Here is a 17,548-nt window from a genome sequence, read left to right as displayed (position 1 = left end):
GAGGAATCATGGAAGCATTAACCTTGTCAGACATAAAGGAGAACTACCTTAAAATTAAGATTAATCTCATAGTGGTTATTCAAATATTATGAATATCTTCTTTCATCAACTGTTGTCAACTCTTAAAAGTGCTATTCTACAAAGATATTAAAATGAAGGATTCTAGGGGATGATTGGTTGGTAATAAGAAGGAATAAAATAGTTTTGTATTGAAATCCTATTAATTTAGTCTTCAAATCCATGGGGCTAATGGGAAAAAGAGATCAAAATTCTATTCGAAGCCTCATGTGGTACTTTTCCTAGGCTACTTATCAAGAAGGAGATTATATTATACCCACATCTGCTTAATTAGGTTTTGTGATGTTTAAAGTACATGAGAAATAGGCACAAAGAGTTAACAGGAACAACCAACTGAACTGTTGTGGGAAAAAACCTCTTATAAATTTTGGGGACCTTTTCATTTCTGTTTTGTTTGTTTTCTTTGTGGTTTTTATTTATTTGTGTTGAATTTACTTTCTTTTAAGATTATCTCCTTTCCGAGAAGGATTTCCTTTCCTTGGCTATTTTTCCTTCCTTAGTTATTTTTTTGTACTCTTTCTTCTACTTCTCTTTCTCTTTTGTCTTTCCTTCCCCCTGTGGTGACTTTAACTCCAAAGGCCCTTGTCTCTGTAATGTTGCCTCCTCAAGGTCAGGCACTACCATCTCCTTTCTTTTTTCCTTTCCACTTCTCAGCATTTGTAATAATTTAGAGATACTTCACTGATTTCCACTATGATTCACACCTTATCCATCAGTGCTAAAGTCAGTACAATTGTTTAGGATATGACAGGGATTTACACTGTTTATTCTGCGCTGTAATTACCACATCAGCACAATGTGGGCAGACATCTGTTTTATAGATGAGGATGCTGGAACAGGAATTTCATTGCTTCAGTAAGGGGCAGAGTCTTGCTAGAGCCTGGCTTGGCATGCAGCTCCCCATCACGTACCTATCAGTCTGTATTCCTTTAGACTGAGCGGTGTCCTACCCTCTCAGGTCACAGTAAAGGTCATGTACAGTCACAAGCAGCTCCTGGCAGCTTGAGCAGGGAGAACGTGGTGGCACTAACAACCCTGGAAATTTCCACATTTGTTTAAAACTACCTTCAAGAAAGCAGAGAAGGCATACAAACACTCTTCCAGCCCTGCCTGGCTGCGTGTGAGAAACTTACAACAACAAATTTTCCAGAGATGAGATCTCTTTGTTAAGCACAGAACATTACAGAGATACTCAAGAACGTTCTTGGAGTGAATTTCAACATTTCTAGCAACTCAGTAGCGGGAGAGCAGTGGGATCCCCAGGGCTGGCCTGGGGCTGTGGGACCCCCACCTCCTCGTGTGTGTGCACAGATGCAGAGGCACTAATGCCACAGGCAGCAGCCGGCTTTCCTGCACTGCAACAGAGAGCAGAAGGATGCATCCGAGTGCTTTGGAGATGCATCTCTGGGGAGGTTTTGTCCCAGTTCTGCTTCTCTTGTTACGGGTTTTTTTTTTTGTGAGCAAAACCATTACAGTGTGCAAGGTGATAGTGTTTAAGAAATAAGATCCCCCTTGTACACTTCTCAAAAGGGCTTCTTCTGACCACAGGCTTTCCTCTTCCTGCTCATGAAGCACCACCAGCATGATACTACCAGTACTAGGTGGATATGTTAGTATGGCACACGGTGAATTTAGGGCAGCATGTAACTGTAGTAATTGAGATGAATTCAGAGATTTGTGCCTCTTCATTGGAGCCCTCTCTGAGGCTGTCCCTGTGCCTGTGTTGGTCAATGCATTCATGCCAATGCCAGCCTCATGCTGGTTTCCATACAGCCATGTCAGCTCCTGCTGTGCTGTCCTGCACACTTCTGTCTCAGGAGCAAGCATAGTGGGGGACAAATGCAGACCTGCACTTGTCAAAGCAGCACAGCCTGAGGGAGCGCTTGATTGAACAAAGTGTCCTTTCAAACTTACCTCCAGACTGGTCTACAAACCCTGCTCTGGTCAGCAGGGAAGCACCTGAGACATCTGCATAAGGGGATGGTGGATGGTAAAAACCAGGTATTTCATAGCTGTAGATCCCTTAAATCAATAATGTCCCATAAAACTCATTTTGTGTAAAATGGGGCACAGAAATAAAAGAAGAGCACAATCTGGCAATGAGAAAAAACTAGTTAGCGTGATGGACAAAGGTGTGGCTATCAGTAAAATGAGCTCCTCATCTGGGTCCTGTGGGCATCACTGACCAGGAGAACTGTAGAAGATTTTTCAGCTTTTACACTGAAATGTGCTTCACCAAGGAGGGTTTTCAGCTTTCTAAAAACTTGGCAGACTTTTATTCTGAAATCCACTGGTGAATGAAGGAGGCAGGAAATAAAAAGCTGCACAATCTTGAGACAGAGCCATACAAACACTGCTTGCTACGTTAGGGAAGGGGAGAAAGTGGCAGAGTGGTACAGCAGAGGGGTTCAAGGATTTAGGCTGGAAAAAAAGTTAAACGGGAAGAGCTGGTATGAAATCATCACTCCTCACTGCCCCGGTCAGAAGGAGGGCAGCAGGACGCCAGCTCTCTGCCCTGAGATGTCCTGCAAGTGTCTTGGGACCGATGGAGGAGCAGGGAGGTGGCAGAACGTCTGTCCCACGCTGTGCCGCCCAAGGGCTCTGCCACCTCTGTGCTCTGCTCCCACCCCGACAGAGCTGTTTGCACCACACGCAGACAGCATAAGGGCCCCTGCACCTGGGAAGGCTGTGGTATGGTATTTTTCCACTGTTTGCAGCTCCATCTCCAGTCGCGAGTGCTGGGCGCACTCTTGGCCCTTTTGCGATCCTGTGTACATCCCTGCAGAGTGGTGTGAAGTACTGTCAAGCAGAAAGGCACTTTCTGCCCACTTCACCCAGATGTAGTGACTGTGCAGAGTCCACAGAAGCAGAGAACAAGTACACCGTGTTCTGAAAAGTAATTAGTCACTGTATGCGAAATATCAGTGGAGCCTTTGAGGGAGAAATTGCTAAATGAATCAGTCTTGAAAAAGTACACCCATTTAATCAAGTGGATTTAAAAATCAATCTGGTTCATCTGGTGCAAATCTCTAATGTAGATTTCTGTTAATCCTTTTAACCCTTGTGTATATCAGTTAGGCTCATGTCGGTAAGTTACTGACTGAGAGCAGTTTAATAAAGGGCTTAGTTCCTGTGTATTAAGTGCTCCACTGCCCATTTCCTAAGTGCTTGGTACCTGGGGTGAAATGCAATCATTCTGTAAAGTGTACAGGATCCCTATACAGAGAATGTGAAGAACTGATGGCCTGAGAGGGGTTTTGTTCCAGCCCTTGAGCAACAGGAATCTCCTACAAATTAGGGGCAGGGGATGGTGAGCACAAGGACACACCTGGGCATTTATCCCTTTCTGGAGTGTCAGTGCCAAATCTAGCAAAGGGGATGTGAAGCTGTAGTAAAGGCTCAAAAACCCATTGCTGGATGTCTTCAAACACGCATCATTTTAGAAATCTTGTCTTCTGGCTTGTGCTCCTACCTTCTGTATTGCCACCCAGCAGATGAAGCCTGTGTGCAGGGTACAGGGACACACCTGGGCCCTTGGTTTCCTCAGCCTAAAACTGGCTTCTGGTAGCTGCCCACTTCACCAGGAGAGGTTCCTCCTCTTCCCTCTGCAGGTGCAGGGCTACTGGGGAGAAGAGACCACCGCTGCCACGTGTCTGTGGAGCAGAAAAGTGAGAGCCTGGGAGGTAGCAGAGTGGCAGGGAAGTTCTCACTCATAGCAAAGTCATGGTTTTTCAGCCAGTGACTGTAAAACAGCATGCAACACATTGTGTTTTCAGGGGACAAGCGGTGCTTTGGAGAAACCTGCCTCTCCCCATGTACTGCACTGATGCCCCTCCGCCTTATTCTACATTGCCTTTCAGATACAAAGAGGCTACAGATTGCATTTGAACATGGCCCTGAGTTTCTTCATTCAGACTGAGCTCTGAGGCCTTGTCCATGCAGACTTTTAGAACTGCGCTTTCACAGACCACTTCATGCTGTGCTTTCCCTTTGTGAAGTTAAGCTCTGTCTCCGCTTCTGGGCAGCCGAGAGGAAGGGAGTATGCAGGAAGGGAGGGAAGCACAGGGCAGAGCAGGATCACTGTTTCCTGATCTCTGGTTCTTCATGTACGTCTGAAGCACACTGTCAGGAAAAAGGTAGGACTGAAAGGAAAGGCAACAAGGTCAACCTCACACTGCACCAAGCACATCTGCAGAATTTCTGGTCAGAAAGGATGAGGTGCCCAAGTGCCAAGCTGAGGAGTTTATGGGATAAGCAGTGAGGCAGCATTTGGCCTTCAAGGAGAAAGTAGAACTCTTTTGATTATTGTAGGCATGCACTACCTGACCTCAGCAAAGCAGTCTGAGTGCTGTTTTCATCAAGCTCATGAAGAGTTTTGCTTAGAGACCTGCTTGGAGAAAGCTGGATTAGGCTGGTGTCTAATTGAGTTACCTGAGTCTAATTCTGTTGTCATAATTGCCTGGGGGAAGCAGAAAGGGCTGGTTACCAATTAAGATTTTAATGTTTTTAATTTAAGAGAGTTTGAAGGGTATATGTGGTCTAAGAAATCTATCTAATTGATAGGAAAACAAGTTAAATATCCTACTCCCTCAAACTCTAGCTGTATTCTCCATCCAGAGAATTCAGTTTTCTATTTTTACATTTGACAGGTCAGGTCTGTGCAGCCTGCAGGAGGGCTGGAATAGCCTTGTAATGAGAAGCTGACATCCTAGCTGCAGCTCTGCTGCTCTACAGTGAGGGCCAGGTGACGGATGAAAGGGGAGGCACCTTTTCTGCAGAAGAACGGCTATATCTTATGTTTCCGACTGCTGTGACATCAGTGCTTCCATCTTCCAAAGGTCTAGCTGATGCCTTCTGGCACAAAGAGTAACAGAAGAAGAAAACAAGTAACCAGAAATGAACAATAAGGACTGAAAGATTGTTATATGCTTCTTTGCTCTTTGCTGAACTGAGATTCTAGCAATCATATGAGAAGTACTATTCAAACTGTTTGCTATAAGCCGGCATCCCATTCATCTTTGTGAACCGCAGCTTGCAACAGAGCTCAAGTACAGAGCACTGCATAGCTACACAGTGCTGCTAAAATCTGGCAGCCCTCTCCTCTTTGACAGATGCAGACTGGTGATGAGCTGAATGGCTGCTCCAAGATAACACTCAAAATGTTTGTAATAATGGGGAAAAAAGTAATTAAGTATAAAGAAAGCTCCTATTAATTCTTTTTAGATTTCTCTTACACTTTCTACATGAGAGAGAGAATTTGAATGGCTACTGATGTTGTAAACTGCTATCTCTTTAGTTATATAAGGTGCAATTAGCCTAGTAGGTTTCTTTCTGTCTGTGCTAGCTTTCCAGATGCTCAGGCTCATTCTAGCAAGTTAGCAGTGACTCCCTAAGGAGCAAAATGACAATTTACAAAAGAAGCCAGAGTTCGATTTCCCAGAGTCTGACACAGTGCAGGTCCATCTTTGTGATCCACTGGGACTCTGCTCGTCTGACCCAGAGGGCAGAGCATCATCTACCCATCTTCAAGAGCAAGGCGGTGGCATCAAAGCAGAGCTCCGCTTCCTTAATGGCTTCTTTGAAGCTACAGTAGCAGAGAAGGCAAAGTACAGCAGCTCCCTCTCTCATTCTGAAGAAAAGACAGCACAGCACGGCTCTCCAGAAATGACATATATAAATGTAGAGAAATGAAACATAATTTTATGGAATATGCTGCCCTTGGGGACTTCCTATTTCTGCTGAGTGACCTTATTTGTCACTGAAGTTTTAATTGTAAAGCCGAGCTCTGCTTTTGATGATGCTTTCTTTGAGTGCAGGTGGAGAAACCTTGTGCTGCCTCCTCTACCACTTCAGTCCTTGTGTAATAACTTGTACAAGCAGAAATTGATGCCTCCCTCAGTACCTCCATAATTTTCATGTAAAGGAATATACAATGTGAAAACAAATGAGAAAACAGTGAGTAAAGATTGGACGAGGCTATAGCTCTCCAATTGGTTATGAAGCTTATTTCGGCTATATTCATAGTTTTGGTGGTCTCCTTCTGCAAAAACAGCAAGTAAGTTAGCTAGTATATGTGACTGCCAAAATGGGGATTCACTGAATTGCAAAATGTTGGTGAAACATATTACCGAATTCTTGTCTTAATGTACACAAATTTATTGTCTGATTTACATCAATGCAATTAAGTTGAAAAAAAGCCCAGTGAAGACACATGATCAATCTGTTGAAATACTTCATTTTTAAATTCAGACAACTGGCAGCAAGCTACTTGCTAACAAATTTCCGAATGTGAATAATTGTTGAAATGAATATTTGAATAGTTTTGTATATTATATTGAGAAAAATCACCACTGTTTGCAACATATTTCAAAGCAGAAGGAGAATAAACTAATTTCATGTTATATTCCTTATGAAAATGCCCTTGGCCGTAATAAGCATTTCACACTGGTCTTTATTTTCATGATAAGACTTACATAAAGTAGAAATGGTATAAGGAACTTCAGGGAATGTTCTACTAAGTGCTACAATGGTTCCTTTGCCTTAGGAAATGAGTACTAAATCATCAACATAAAGGACTTTAGTGTAGGTCTGCTCTAGTTTGTATTCAAAGATAAATCAACTGCTGATAGTCCTCTCAACAAATCATAATTTTGTGTGTATTTTTAGTATCATCTGTACTCATTTGTAGTGATTTATTATCCAGCAGTTAAATGATTATAACTTATTTTCAGAACTGAAGGAAAAGTTCACTTTTCTCCCTGGTTGTGCTTCAGCCTGGTATAGGCTACTGCTTAAATGCAGAAATGCATTGCTTGTTCAAAATAACCTCCTGAGTTATATTTATACCTGCAGACTTTAGGCTGGTTGAGCTAACGTTTGCCTGAGGTGCAAGTTGTATAAAGGTCTGGGCTATAGCTCCTAGCTTGATCTGGAACCAGGCTTGTAAATTAACAGCCAAGGAACTAGCTGCCCAATGGCATCACGAGCACTCAAAGTTTACTTTGAATACTGTGATGTTTGTATGCCAATAAAATATATAATAATTCTGTGCTTTTCGTAGCTTCATACATGAGGATACTGATGCACTGGCATACTGCATTTCCAAGTGGAGATGGTAATGAGGGAATAGATGTAGCATGTATTCTTTTGTGGATTTAGTGCCCCAGAGCCCTACCTTTACCTTCACTGGCAAAGACCAAATGTGAAATAAACCCACTGATTATTTGGTAATGTTACGCTTCTGCTTTTCTTTTAATGCACGTAATTGTGCACTGAAAACAAAACCTGCTTGTAATTTTCCTGGGCTTTTATAATTTGTTATTGACTTTTATAGATTATTCAGTAAACTCAAATTGCTTTTTGTCTTAACTGAGTCTTGTCTGCATTCTGCACTGGTCAATTTTCAGCCTATCATCTAAATTGCTTCGTGTCCCAATAAGACCGACAAGTTGGTATGATGTTGTATAACATTTATTTTATACCTCATATTCCCCTCAGCTTGCATAGAAAAATGATTTTATAATTAATGTACTTTGTAGTTGATTCTAGCAGATGCCAGTTTTCCAGAGTTAAATATAATGGGGAGAACATTTTTTGGTCACAACCTTCCTTCAAACATTTATTTTTTTATCTATCACCTATTTCACAGGCAACTTGTCTAAAATCATCTTTAGGACTTGTAAAGCTTTTCTCAAGTTTGACCTGAGCTTTGCAGTTGCAGATGGGGGTGAGTTTTGTTGGCTCAGAAATCGGAGGTTGCAGGTGTTTAATGGTACCATTTGTGGATCACTCAGTGAACAAGTGTTCGATACATCACCAGCTCATGCCTCTCCCGCTCCTGGTCTATGTTCATAGAATCATAGAATGGCCTGGTTTGAAAAGGACCTCAAAGATCATCGAGTTTCAACGCCCCTGCTGTGTGCAGGGTCGCCAACCACCCGACTACGCTGCCCAGAGCCACATACAGCCTGGCCTTGAATGCCTCCAGGGATGGGGCATCCACAACATCCTTGGGCAACCTGTTCCAGTGCCTCACCACCCTATGAGTGAAAAACTTCCTCCTAACATCTAACCTAAACCTCCCCTGTCTTAGTTTAAAACCATTCCCCCTTGTCCTACTGCTACCCACCCATGTAAACAGTTGTACCCCCTCCTGTTTATATGCTCCCTTCAAGTATTGGAAGGCCACAGTGAGGACTTCCCAGAGCCCTCTCTCCAAGCTAAACAAGCCCAGTTCCCTCAACCTTTCTTCATAAAAGAGGTGCTCCAGCTCTCTGATCATCTTAGTGGCCCTCCTCTGGACCCATTCCAAGAGCTCTTCATCTTTCTTGTGCTGTGGGCCCCAGGCCTGGATGCAGTACTGCAGATGGGGCATCACAAGAGCTGAGTAGAGGGGGACAATCACCACCCTCTCCCTGCTGACCACTATGTTACTGGTTTTCGATGCAGTTAAGTAACTTCACTTATCTTATTCAAAGTAAATGTTATTTAGTGAGTAATAGACATTTTAGGTAGCTCTTTTCAATTACAAGAAACCTGCTAATTCTTTTTCTAAAAAGGCTATAACCTGATTTCTAACTTCTCACAGTTCTTAAGGCATGTTAATGTGAAACTCAAAAAAGATACATCAGAGTTCCTGTATAAGAATCTTGTTGGTTCCATTTGATTCCCATAAAAATGGTCCAGAGATTTATGAAAAGAGAGGGCCTCAGAGGTGGGTCACACACAGTTGGCTCTGGAGAGCTGCCTTCCCTGTTCTGCTCGGTTGCCTCCAGCCAAGTTCAGGTTATCTCCCTGAGCACTATCGGCATAAGGAGCCAATTGCAGATAGACAGCATGTTTAAGGCAGTCCAGCACCAGCCAGCTGAGGTACAGAACAGCTTAAGCCACACTAATGCCTGTTTAGCAAGGGGAAAACCTGCCGCCATTCCTTCTGGTTATTCTGTGCCCCCCCATGCAGCACGCAGTTGCCAGGGGCAGAGCGTGGTGCATCTCAGTGTCCCTCACCCAACATCACTGCACAAAAGAAGGAGCTGTCTTTTTTCAGAGTAACAAAAGTGTGATTGTATGGAAGTGTGGGGACTATACTGAAATTTTCTGTTGTTTCCTGTTTGGCAGCAATTCAATTCCAGCAGGGAAGATAATCAGTGTTGCCTGTGGTTTCTACCTTCTGACACATCTCATCAGCTGGGCGTGATCTGAGCCTTTGCTGGGTCTTTCAGCTCAACAGAAATCTGCATGTGAAAACTTCCTTTTTTTGCCAGCTGTGGTTACATGGTAATGATCAGATGTGTCCCAACATCACCTTCCTTGCTTGTGGTGTCAAGTTTTCCTTTCTCTCTTTTGTTTCAGCTATTAAACTGTCAGAATGAGCAAGTCCTTTGTTACTGCATTGAAGCTGTATTTGGAGTTTTGTGGGAATGCTTGTGTGAATGGCTTTTTTTAACTGTTAAAAATTGCAGTATGTATCTTTCAATTTCCTTCGCAGCATCTTTCACTACAGATCAGTTTGTGGTTGCATGGCTGCATTCTTCCACATCTTGTTAGGAAACATGAAAAATGGAAAATCTTACGGTAATTACTTGTTTACCAAAACTAAACTCAAACATAAGAGCTCCATATATAAAATTGTAATATTCTTAGAAGTACTGTCAGCACCGTATATTCATGAACTAAGAATATACACATTTTTAAATTGGTGCTGACAATATACATTTTTTTCATGTTTATATGTCCCTGCAGGAAAAAAATGAAGCACGGGAAGTATCATTATTAATGACCTGCAAGCAGGTATAGAGGTTATGTTTGTGTGGCCCAAAAATAGAATTGAAAAGGAGACCTAATTTTATAGTGCTGATACAGAAGAAACTCGTATCCACTTTTCTTTGGCAGTATACCATCTTTAAGTAGATTCATTATGAAGTTATTAAAAAAACAGTCTTATCCAACAACCTTAAAACTGAAGAAATATCTAGGCTTTGTAATTACTACCAGCCACTTTAATAGAGTATAAATATCATACACAAAGTCATCACGGTACACAAAGCCAGTTATCCTATAAACCAGTGTAATATACCTGTGAGTTACATCTGTATATTTTATAGGACTTGTCATATGCAAGCTTAAATTAAAACAACTTGTCTTGCTATAATTAATATGTCAAAGTATGTGAGAAACTGAAATGCAAATATAAGAGCAGAATTTAAAATGTTATTCTAAATTTCTGTTACTCTTCTGAGAAAAAAATATTTCATGAAAATGATTTTTAGTCTCTCCACACTCCACTACATTCCATTCTAGGCCTGGGAGGAACAGCTACTTCAGAATTTGTTTCTTGCATTACTATGGATCTTGTGTAAATATGTAGTCATCTCCTTCCACACCATAGGAAATTTGTACTCCTAGTGCGTGTGCGCCTGCCTGAATACCATTTTGGTTCTGAGACTGATTTGATTTTGAAGTTGATTGGCAGCTTTTACAAGTATGTGCATCCATTCTGTTACTTTGCTTGTCCAGTTTTCCTCTGCAACTGCTGACTTGCTATCTACAAGGAAGATCATTTTTGAGCTATTTACTTAATTGCTGATCATTAATAGTAAGATAATTTCCTTCTAAAAGGAAATGAAGATGATTCTGTTTGGCCAATTATTACCTCTTGATAAATATATGTATACATCTAAGTGTGAAACATGATATTGTTTTGTTGAAAAAGACATTTTTTTTTTTTAAAGCAGACATCATTTCTGTGAATCAAATAATACCTGTTAGTGTCTTACTCCAGGGTTTGTCATTGCAAGTAGAACACTTATTCCTCTGCCCTATTAGCAAATTTCAGCTCTGTTGCCTATCTTCCATAAGTAGATAATGCTTACTTGATACAAAATTAGTGTGGCTCTACTAGAGGAGCCATGAAAAAATTGGCCTTATTTAATAGCTGTTCTGAGGATATTAGTTTTTCTGAGTACTGAATGAACAGGCACTCCCTTGGTGCTTATTCACATCTTTCTTTATTTCTGATTTGATTGCTTCTGTCTACTGAGCTTCATAAAGGATTGAACAAAACTTAAATATCAGTAGCATCTAAGGTGTATAAAAATATCTGAATAAATAAAAAGATAAAAAAGAATGTGTAGAAATAAATACTGCATGAGCTACCAGGTTTCTAGAGGGATTTCTTTTTTGTTAAGGATCTATTTTTCAACAGAATATTACTGTACAGTTTCAGCTAAATATCATCAGACATCTTTTTTTTTTATTATCTCCTCTTTTTAGTGACAGCAAATATAGCTCTGTGATAGTGCTAATTCTCCCTTTATTCCTGAGAATCTCAAACTTACTGACTTTCTGTGGCATTCATTCATTTCTGGTATTCTGGAACTTCTTCAGTCCAGCGTCTCAAAGGAGAGGCTCTTCCCTGGCCCCTGAAGATGGCAATATGATATACTGTTGGACAGGGAGGCTGTGAAAGCCTGACAGATCCTGTTCTTTGACCTGCTTCAATTTCTATTGGCTTCTCATCTTCCCCTCACAAACAATTGGGATTAGAGAGCCACTGAAACAGAGCTAAGAAGGCAGGAGTTTATAGTGCTCTAATTCAAATGTGCAGAAGTACAGGGATACACCCTTTATTAGAGATAGAAATTAAGGAAAGAAAATAACTTTCAGAAAAATAGAAGGATAAATAACTGATCAGCAGGGAAACCTGTGAAATGATTGATCTGCTCAGCCTGTGTTGCTGCAAACAGGGAAGCTCTCTGAAAGAAGTTACAAGAACACTTGTTTGTCTTGCTTGAGTATTTGTTGTAGGATGTGAACTTTAATAATACTGTTTTGTTCAATTGATTCTTTTGCACTGTTATGTCTTGCTTTACCAATAAATTAAACAGAAAATAGCTGGGATTTTAAGAAGTTCACATCTCTCTGTGAGGAACTAGAGCAGAAAATCTTTGTAGTAATTGACCTGCTGAGACTAATTCAAATATTCAGTGTCTCTAATGTCTTCTGCCTTATTTCACCAAAGCCCGAATACAGCAGTCTTCAGGAGTAATTAGAGAAACTGCTGCTTTTCCAGGCAATTATTTTTGGGTGAAAGTAGAGAGACAGGGAGAAGAGAGGCAGGAAAGACATACTTGAGCTAAGAAAGCCAATTTTCAGGCTTGTTTTGTTACAAATCTTCAGGGCAAATCTGTTTTGTGTTTGAAGGGAGTTGTTGCACTTGCTTTACAGCAGCTTCCTTTGTAAGAGTCAAAACTGTGCTGGAGCACTTCATCTTGGATGCCATGTTTTTAGCTGCTGCTATGAATTTTTTGTATACCTGCTTTTATGACTTCCTGCAATCCCTGAATAGAGCAGGATTTGTAACTGTTTCTTGAGGCCTAAAGCCAGCTATGTTTTTCTCTGTGATCAACTTCTCTTCCTCACAAAATTACCATTTACCACATTTGTCACCATTTCCCCTGGCACCACTGATGGTCGATCTGGGGGCCCTGAGTCTGCTGGGCACTGGCTTCCTGGAGCCAGCCATGGAGCCGGAGGCCTCTCCTGCCTCTCACATCCCAGTGAGCAGTGAGTTAACGCAGTCCCTCAGGAGGGGGATGGTGGAGACGGGGTGACGTGGGGAAGCTCTGCCTGCCATGTGTCATCTGAGGACACCCCATGAAGGAGCCCTCGGCTGTCCCCACAGGGCCGTCTCTGGCCTCATGTCAGTGTTCTGTCAGCACAGTGCTGTCACTGGTGATAGCAGGGGCTGTCTGCCGCCTTCAAAAATGTGTGTGAAGCATTTATGACAAGAGCAGCTGACAAGACCTTCTTTAGCTTTTGTCAGCGGCCTCATTATGTTGAGTTTGGTGAGCACTGGGCCTGTCCCTGAACATGGACCTCTGTCCTGCTTACCCCAGGGCACTGCTGTCAAACAAACTGAACGCACTACTGAGTGGTTCAGTACATGTCATGGGCATGCAGCCCCAGGCCTGGGGCCATGGTCACCAAAACGATCCCTGTTGCAGCTGTGGCGTGCATGGAGACCTGAGCGTATGTTGGCCCCTTTAGCCCACTCAGCGTCCCCTGCCCTGGCTCCAGGCTGCCCATGTGTGCTGGCCTTGTCTCCTGCCTCAATGACTTTTTTGGAGTTTCTTCTCCCCCCTGAGACACCGATCCCTTCCTGTACTGTCTGCAGCCTTTTCTAGCATCAGTCTTTTCTAGCATCCTCAGTCTCTGACCTCCAAATCATTCTGTTTTAGGCCTTCTCAGCCACTGAATATACATGCTGCAGCTGGAACTATGACTCAGACTCTCTCAGTGCAATGCTTGAACCAGTTTGTGCCACTTCAAGACACAAGTCTGTAAGGTCAAGGTTTTAGACATTGGTTTGATGGGGCCTGCAAGGCAGAGGAGCCACTGCTAAGGCTATCAGATTCTACAGAAAAGGTAAGATTTCCCGTACCTCATGTTTCAATACCATGCATGAGAAGCATAGGTGATGTGACTTTTCCTTCTGCAGTTGCAAGACATCTGAAGCAGGAGCTTCTGTGTACATGTAGCTAAGTGACCTTGTACAAAACAAATCAGTTTTGCCTGCCCATGGTTGATTTTTGTGCCAGCAACAGTGGCTCTTCCAGATTTTTACAATAAATCAGACATCTGCTAGAAAGTGTCCCAGACCAAATAATATTATGTCTGTCCTGAAACAGCAACTCTGTTAAATATGCTAAGTATTTACTGCTCCAAGAGATTACAGAGGGCTAACCTTTGCTAAGTAACACCCAATCTGATACAATTCACCACAAACTTTCTGAGTTTTTGTGAATCCCAAATTCCAATTTGTGCCCAGGGCGAGTCTGGACACACGGTCCTGGAATATTTCAGGTGGGGATTGGGACTGTCCAAATTCTTCCTGCTTGATATCACACGTGACACAAGGAGTAAATGTTTTTATCATGATAAAGGACCATGAAGTGAATGGAAGAAGAGACAAATTTGATGTAGTTACTCAGGTGATGTGGAACAGCCAGCTGATTTTGCAGTAATTCAGCTCTCTATATAATGAACTACTTTTTACTGTATGTAATTTGAATCCCTGTTTCTTTATTTTTATCCCCGTTTCATATGATGTTTTTGGCTGATCTTCCCTTCATCATCTTTTGATCAAGCAGGTCCACATTAGCTACACCTGACAACCTGACAGATTTTCAGGACTTTGATTTCCTACAAAGGGCAGCACACAGCACATTTTTCTTGCAAAGCCTTCTCCTCCCTGGGCTGAGCAGAGTAGAGCAGTTCTCCTTGAGTCATGTGGAAACACAGGGACAGAAGGTCTTTGGTGTGTAGGTATCCATATAGCACCCTGCACTGTATTGAAGTGCTGCAAAGTGAGAGGTTTAAGAAGAAACAGAAAGAAGCTGAGGCTAATGCAATTCAGTTGTAAGAAAAGAAAAATCAAAGACATTGATTCTGTTGCTCATAAATGGTTTCTTTTCATTTTCCCTTATAAAAAATATCTCACTTCATTTTTTATTGTCTTCCCCAGCTCCTTGTGAAATCTACAGACACAATAATCACTCTTCATTTCCTTCTGTCAAACAGAAGGTGACATATGGAACAATTAAGGGTTTTTGTTCATAATAAGCAGCTATGTTTAAAACAAGAGAAAAAAGACTCAATTTGAAAGTAGTTTGGAGAGCGAGAGGATAGTCTGTTGTCTCACAGAATCCAGGTCTTAATTTGTAGTGGAGTAGCAGCTTTTTCTTCTTTATGACCATGAAATAAATTGTACCACTCATAGATTTTGATTTTCAGTATTAACACTTGCTGTGGGATCTAATCTACTTTCTATTGTCCCAACCCAAGATGATTAGCAATATATCATTAGCTAAGACATTTTTTTGCTATTAGAAAAACTGTCCTCAATGAATACAACCCTTTCTCGATGAACTCACTCTCAGTAGCACGCTGGCTCAGGCTGCCTGTGCCTTCTGCTACTCCAAAACCAATTACAGAGCTGTCAGCGACAGACAGGCTGTGAAACAAATCTGCACATGTACTGGTAATTTCCTGCACCTTGATAGATCTTACAGGGCTGGCTGCTTCAAAAACCCCCGTGTCTGACCTGAAAGGCCAATTTTACTTATTTTTCACTTAACTTCAAGCCTTAAACAGCTCAACACAGTACTAACAGCTTAAACGAAGCTATAATGTACAATATGTAGAAAATAATATTCCAATGGATAGATCAGTCCAAAATATGTTTTTCAACTCTGTTATGAACATTTTGAGACATGTTTTCCTCTCAATTTGAGCACAAAAAGGGGAAAAATCACTAAACTTGAAGTAACCTTGTGTGAATGGCAGATGAGATGCAAGTTAAACATGTTGCAATAAATAAATACACACTTTGGGTTCTATAATTTTCCATTGCATTAATTTGTCTGAATATATTTAGATCAGTAATTTAGACTGGAAATTAAGGCTGTTTATGGCAACTGCTGTATGTCGATGGAAATATCGTTTGATGTGCTGTATTTTATAACCATGTCATTGACTTTTGAAAACTGCTTCAAAGTTAAATGCACAAAATTACTTTGGCAAAATATTTTACCACACAATTAAAACATAAAAGATGAAAAGTAAAAGAAGTTAAAGGCCTTGCATATTTTATGCATAAGATTTAATTTTTCTAAGAGCAATTTAACTGACCTGGAATTACTCCTATAGAAAGACACTGTCTGATGTAGTCGGACTATCTTACACAAATCTTGCTTTCTCTCTTTAGTTTTAATTCATCATTTATTAATATATTCACTAGCTTAATGTTTGGCAACTTAATTTTTCAGAGCCTAATTTAACCATCTTATGGTTAGAGAATAAAAGCAGAAATAGCAGGATTCCTTTTCTAGGACAACTTGCTGAAATTACAGGTTTTGCTTCACAGCATCCATAGGCCACATATGAATGACAGCACTCTTTGCCTGTGTGCCTACAGTTGGGTGACCTCTGTTCTCCCAATTAGCTGCCCAGTTTTTGGTGAGCAACACCAAAACTTGCACAAAATCTTTGCTTTCTGGAGGGAGCAAGGGTTAGTACCAGCAATAATGTCAAGGATAGGTAGCTCTTAAGTGAGTCAAGTGACCACAGCAACCAAAAGAAACACGTGAGCACTTCCTACCAGGATGTCCTACCTCAAGAATGATTGCTCAGCTTCAGGAGAAGAAAGACATGTTTTCTGTGCTTGTAGAGATGAGTACTAGTGACAAAGGAGTACGGAAGGAGATAGCAGGGATGGAAACCTGTAGGCTCCCAACATTGCACACGGTGGCAAAGGGATGATTCTAGCAGAGCCAGGGATTGTTTTCAATGGAAGAACAAGTGGATGGGATATGAGGACAGGAAAGTAATCTTAGCATAGGTATTGGGGTAAGAAGGCAATAAGAATAATGTAACACTCAAAATGAAACTTTAATGGTCATAAAATTGAATGCAGTTTTTAAAGTAATGAGTAAAGCTTTGACGCACAAAAATTCCATTTAGAAAGAAAAGAATGAAGAAAGTAAACTTCTATTAAATACAGAGAGAGCTCTCATCCTCTAATTTCTATCATTGTCTCTGAAGGGTTGTTTGGATGAAAATGAAACCTAGGTGACTATGTGAATGCTTACTGAATCCACATCTCCTCTTTCTAATTGAAAACCATGTCTGGCAAAGCCCCTGACTGAAAGTCAACACTGACTCAGTGTCCCTGCTCTTGATTGCCTTTCTGATATGTTTTATGCTGTGCAAGGACAAAAAGTAAATAAACAGACATAACTGGTAACTTGTCTGTAGATCCAAAAGCTGCAATTATGTGGCTGTTACACTATTTGTAGAGAGTATCTTGCAACATTTCCATAAAATTCAAGTTTAACAGAGACATTCTTCATCCCAAACATTTACTCAATTTTTTGCCAGTCAGAAGTCATCTCTGTTTTTTTACACTTAATGGCACTTCAAAATGAATGTAAAGATCCTACATCAGTGTTTTAAAAATATGTAGAAGTGAAACATTCCCTTCTAACAGATTAAATGGTCACATTTAGCACATTATAAGCACATGCATTATACAATTGTTTCCACAAACTGAATTTTAGAAGGTTAGGTTCCCTTAATTAACCCATTTAGGGCTCCATTAAGCCATGATATTCCAGTGGAAATGTTGTTCCAAAACTGCAGCTTTGCTTAGCTCTTCCTTCTAGTCCTCAGATGTGTGTTTACATTCCTTCTAATCTCTAGGTTGAGAGCAAGTCATACTCATTTGTTTTTGTGTCGGTTTGTTTTGTACTTGGTAGTTCTTCTCCCTTCCTGTTGTTTATCCATGAATCACATCCTCTGATCTAATTACCAATCCAATTGTTTCTGATATGATAAACTGGGCTTCTCTCATCATCCAAGCACTCTCCTCTGCATCCATCTGCTTATGCTGAGGACCAAGTGTCCACATATT

Source organism: Numida meleagris, chromosome 1 (assembly GCF_002078875.1).
Source record: "Numida meleagris isolate 19003 breed g44 Domestic line chromosome 1, NumMel1.0, whole genome shotgun sequence".
Taxonomy (NCBI): Eukaryota; Metazoa; Chordata; class Aves; order Galliformes; family Numididae; genus Numida; species Numida meleagris.
This window is presented reverse-complemented; position numbering follows the sequence as displayed.